Here is a 6,250-nt window from a genome sequence, read left to right as displayed (position 1 = left end):
AAGAAATCATCCAATTGTGCTATCGTTGCTATTGTGGTTTGATTAATTGCTAGACCTGCAGCAGATCTAGCTCGTACTCGGGACCGCCGCAGGGCCGCAGCATGTCATCAAAAGGTGCCGCCGGCCGAGCTCTTTGTAGCAGTCTAGTGAAAATGTAGGCATAGAGGAAAAGGCGAAAAATGCGCCTGCAATAGTTAGACCCTTTGTTCGGAGATTGGGCGACTTTGAAGCTCTCGTTTTCGGTTCCTCCACCGCGACCGCGCCCGCGCCCGCGGTTACCTTTTGTTTATCATCAAAAGACTTGCTGTTTCCGAAAATTTGATGCCACATTACGCTTCTAGGTGAGAGACATAATCCGATGCAACAACGACTGAATGAGATGAAAGAGAAGAGCTGGAAGCTGATTGACGCCGCTGCGCGATCGTTTTCATTCAAAATATGTCAACTTGAATGGCGGCTTTGTATTTGCTGTGGGAAGGTGGGAAATTTGTATGTTTTTGTTATTACAATTTTTGTGGTACTCTTGTGATGGTTTTTATGCACGCTAGTTGGATTCACTCTCACCCCACTAACCAGGGAACGGGGCTTTTTTGGCACCAACCTTCGGTAAATTGGAACCGTGTGCTCTCACGGTCAATGGCGTTTCGTAGATTTGTTTTTGTGTTGTTAATTTCGGTGATATTTCTCAAGGACGGTTTAGTAAGATTATGGTAATCAAATATTTAGGTTTGCGACTCCATTATGGACCATTATAACGTAAAATATACGACCACAAGCACCCAAAACCCTACAGCATTGAGGAGGAATCACTATTTATTCAAATTAAGACTATTTAAGCTGAATGCCCTTTCAAGCATTGAAAAACTGACCCTGTAATTCTTTTGCACTATCTCTCTAATCAGCGTTGTAAAATTTAATTATGCAGGAACGATGGCACATTTGTGAATTTGAATAAAATACAATTTAAACATAACCTATTATGGTCAGCACCTTTCAGCCATTATCGACGTCAGAACCTATCGAGGCGCTAACATTGATTCAGGCCATTACCTAGTGACGTATTTAACGTCCAAAAACTATTTGTTGTGATTAACAGCCATTACCAGCCTAGCGGAAAATGCCTTAGCTCGAGTGGCATCGAATTGACGTAAGGAATGTTTGACGAGAAGTGCCAGCAGATATTGGATGAGAAGTACACAGTACGGCACACTGGTCCTAACAGTAAAATACGTGATCGTGTGATATTGCGCCGAAACGTGAAGTTTTTTGCATGTAGTGTCTTTAGGAACATTTCTTGGTATAACAATCCCCTTCTTGTGAGAAAAGTCTTTGGGTAATTAATTCCCTTAAAAGATACGAGATACGAAATTTATTTTCTCGTATATTCGAGATACAGGTTTGGTACTTTCGACAAAGTTGTAGTAAATATCAATACAATCAACTTTGTCAAAGACACCATACTTGTATCTCTTCATGGTTTTTAAACCCTGGTTTTTTTTTGTTTGATCTGCCACCATTTGCCACCTTGGGAAATATTTAAGCTCGAAGAAGTACTATTTTTCACCAAAAAAAGCTCAAAATCTCCGAAGCTTCAGAAAATAGCATATAATAATGTTCTACAAAAACGTTGATTTTAGCAAGATAAACAACTTTTTAGAACACTATGAGCACGTAAAAGTTGACCAGAATAAGTCAGGGTTTAAAAACTGTTTTAAAGAGTTTGTCCACGAATAACGCTTCATAGATAATTTCCATGAAGAGATACAAGTATGGTGTCTTTGACAAAGTTGTTTGTATTGATATTTACTACAACGTTGCCGAAATTACCAAACCTATATCTCGAATATACGACAAAATAAATTTCGTATCTCACTTTTAAGGGTATTAATCACCCAAAGATTTTTCTCACAAGGAGGGGATTGTTATACCAAGAAACGCTCCTAAAGACACTACATGCGAAAAACTTCACGTTTCGGCGCAATATCACACGATCACGTATTTCGCTGTTTGGACCACTGTGTACGGGTACAAACAGAAGCGGAGACCCGACCAACCCGGGTCTTCTAGGAGAAGAAGCGCCACCGCTTTATCAAAAACTTAACGAATCACGCAAGGGCTTTGCGTCGCGAGCCAAAATGTGCAGAGATAAAGATGGAGGTATTTTGGCAGACGACCGTGCGGTGATCAAAAGTTGGAAGCAGTACTACGATGCACTCCTGAATAGTGTGCAGGCGGAAGGCTGTAATAATGGAGGCTGGAGGAAGTGACTTCATTGGTGCAGCAAACAACGGAGATGTGCTACTCGCATCGATAAGCGAAGTTCAAGAAGCCATCCAGCAGCGACTGAAGAACAATAAAGAAGCAGAAAAGGAGGGCATCGAAGTGGAACTTATCAAAATGGGCCCGGACAAGTTTGCCAGCTGTTTGCAACAATTGTTTGTTAAGATTTGGGATACGCAACGACTATCGGAAGAGTGGAAAGACGGTGTTATGTGCTCTATCTTCAAGAAAGGCGATATGCTTGATCATCAATTTCAAAGCCGCATATGATAATATAAACCGACAAAAGCCATGGAAAATTCTGGAGGCAAACTACTATCTAGATAAACTTACTAAACTTATTATGGCTACGATACATGCGATCTAGTGCTATGTGAGAATTTCTCACAGGGGATTTCGACGAGGAGATGGTCTTTCCTGCCTGCTATCCAACATTGCGCTTGAAATTGTCAGTCTGAAACGAAGTATATGCCGGCGGGCGGGAGCGAACGTGACAAGGTCTGTGAGAATAATAGGCGTGTTATCATCGGAAACCGTGCCTACTACAGACTACCAGATAAACATCGGCATATTATTCAACTCTTTCGTGGCCTTGGTGATCAGCTCTTTCTTTTTTTTTGCATCAAAAAATGCTCCGTTTTTCTGGCCGGATCTGGCATCGACCCACTACTCGAAGCGATCGTTGGAGGAGATGGAGCGGCTGAATATCGAAGTCGACGAACCCGCCCAACGTTCCCCAGCTGCGTCCCATCGTGTAACAAAAATTCTCATTATGCAAGAAACAAAACCCTTTTTTTAATTTCAATGTGTGTACTCTCTTTGTCAGTTTTCCCACTCATATTGTCCCCCAGCCACTTGTAAATCTGACTTCTTCCCGGTAATCCCTGCAAATCGTCAAAAAACCGTTTTTGAACCTTCCCTTTGTTGTGGCCACCCTAATGCCCCTTTCAGAAATCCAGCAACTTGTACAACAGAGATCCTTCCAATTGCAAGAGGAACGCACCCCTTTACCCATTTGAACCTTTCTTTCCCCTTGTAAGAGACCATCTCCCTCTTTTGTCCACCCCTCTGGGCTGATTCTTTTATGCTAAAATACATGTGTTTGACAAACGACGTTTAATGAAGAACAGTCCAGAAGTTCCGGATCTATAGCGAAACATACATTCATACTCACGTTCCTCGTCCCCCTAGTTGTCGATTCTTTTTCACTCAGTTCCCTCTTCTATCACGTAGCTAATCATACATTGGTTTGCTTAAGCGTTTCGGAGTTATGGCCTCCCACCTTATTCGTAACCCTCCCCCTCCTTTTGCCAACCCCTAAGTTCTGATTCCCTTATGTCAGGGAACATATGTGCCAAGTTTGATGAAGAACCGTCCTGGCGTTTCGGAGTTATGACCTCCCCCTTGTTAGTAACCACTCCTTTTTGTCAACCCCCAGTGCTGATTCTCTTATATCAAGGAACATGTGTGCCAAGTTTGGCGGAGAACGGTCAAGGCATTCTGGAGTTATGGTGGAACATATAAACAAACATACGCTCGTTTTTATATACTTACTAGCTGAGTGCCCGATCTTACTCGGTACACCTTTGTCTCACAGCCACTTGTACATCAGTTATTCCAGCGATCAATAGAGGGTAATAAAGGGCTTTGAAGCAAAGCGTGTCATTAAATTCACCAACGATCTTATATATAAACCCAAGACTACGATTGGACTGGGACTTCATGATGAGTTTCTCGTCAAGTAATACTCCAAGATCCTTCACCTGTTCTACCCTATTCAGTTTGGATCCGGAAACTACGTAATCGTACTCTATTGCGCTTCTAGTGCGATGGAAACTGATCACGTGACATTTCTCCACACTTAGTAACAATTGATTCCTAACGCACCAGTCATCAATATGAAGTAATTTGCGGTTTCGTCACTAACGAGAATGACATTAGCTGCGGATCGTTTATGTTGGAGTGAGAGGGGAGCGAAGAGAGGATGAGAGGATCCAGGAGTTTGATATTTGATGTTTTTGATATTATTCCTACTGCAAACAGCCTCAGCGAGGGCCCCAGCTAATGTCAAAAAATCTTTATATGTGTGCGTGGTGGAATACTTCATACATATTACTAAGATTTTTTATTCCCTATACATCTTATTTATTTATTTAGGGTATGTTGCTACATCGTCGTAATTGCCTATTCCCGTCCTATCCAACACAAATTATTAAAAATATCAGCATTTTTATGAAACACAATGCAAAACTAGTTATTCCCTAATATTTTAGTTAGTTGTCTATCATACGCGATCAATCAAAGTGAGCTGAGATCTATTTAAATGCTTTTTATCATTAAAGAAGTTTTACCAGCCAAATTTCCTACGTTTTTTCGTGCGACGAAAAAGAAAATGTCGACTAATCGTTTTATTTTCCGTCATTCATAAATGAAAATAACTCACGCAAGGCATTGTCGTTATTCTACAGCCAGGAAAACTTGTCTAACCTGCAGAAATGTTGTAGAATAACATTTGTCATGCCGTCCTACACAAATACATGCGCGTTAGCTTCGTAAATATTGTTGTGATTTTTAGTTCGGACGATGAAAAATTTTGATGGACGGATTTTAAAACGGTACGACGAATTTTAGCAATAAAGTCAATTGCGTAATTTCAATAATATGCTTTAATAGCCGCTTTTCAGTGATTTCAAAGTTCACGAATAGGAAGGTAAGTGTGTTTTAGTCAAATCAGCACAAGAACTTTTGGAGTATTCATTAAATCCATCCAGCAAATGATGAAAATTAGAATGGCTTTACTTGCTACGACGGGAATTAGAAATAAACCCTATATAGTATGGAAGTGGAAGCCTTCGTTAAGAAGTACCACTTGAAGGAGGATATAGTCTTTTGGTCGAACCTGGCCTCGAATCATTATGCCAAGAGATCACTGAAGTTGATGGTCCGACTTAGGATAAACGTTGTACCGGAGACCGACAACTCTTCCAACGTCCCCCAGCTACGACCGATATAAAATTTTTGGCGACCCTCAAACTCTACTCCAATAATTTCGTGGCTAAAAGGAAGAAGCAGATGATCGTCAAGGCCTTGAAACAACTGAAGAATATGCTAATATTCCTCTAAGACCATGGCTATGGTTTCGACCAACTGCCGTAAGGCCGCCCTGCAGAACCTCCAAAAAATTTTGTAGAAGGTTTCATAAACGTAGGATTTAAGAAAAGTTCGTTCCGTTAAATTATCTTCTGCAGTTTATTTTCAGTGCCGTCCGAGATTAGCTCGTTTTTTAAAATAAATACGTTATTTAAACTTACCTAATCAGAATAAGATCTCAGTGCAGTGGTCTTTGCTACATCAGAAGTCGTCACCATTTAACCCAGTCTATGCATGTTTGTTTGACTAAAGTCCATAAGCTCCATATACTCGATGCAACTTGTCTACTTCAGGCCTCTTCAGCTCGTTTCGGTCAGGTCATTTTCACTAGGTTATCGTCTGGCATCCCTTTTTGATTAACCTTATTACTGCGACCAGTATTTCGATCTATTAAATCTATTGTACTCTTCAATTAACGAATTTAGGAACAAGTCTGGACCCGGAGGATCAGATCAAGCTAAAGATAGCCGCGTTCAGCCACGTAGCTAGGGGGGGTTCCCTGGAGGCCCAGCCCCCCTCCCCCTCCTAGATGCTTCGACCCTCGAAAAAGGATGGAGTATGATACGCTCGGCCGTCAATGAGGCAGGTCAACGAGGTAACCACGGTGCTAGGAGTGGAAACATCGAGTGCATGAAATGATTGGTTTGACGGGGAATGCCAACAAACGATAGAATTGTAGGAAAAAAAGACCTTGGAAAAACTATTTAATCATATCCACGAGAGAGAATTTGGCCAAGAATCGACGAGCGCGAAATGAGTTGACCATGATCCTGAGGAGGAAAAAGCGCCAGAAGAAGGACAGAGATCGTGAGGAGCTGGA

This window comes from Sabethes cyaneus, chromosome 3 (assembly GCF_943734655.1).
Source record: "Sabethes cyaneus chromosome 3, idSabCyanKW18_F2, whole genome shotgun sequence".
NCBI classification, from domain to species: Eukaryota; Metazoa; Arthropoda; class Insecta; order Diptera; family Culicidae; genus Sabethes; species Sabethes cyaneus.
This window is presented reverse-complemented; position numbering follows the sequence as displayed.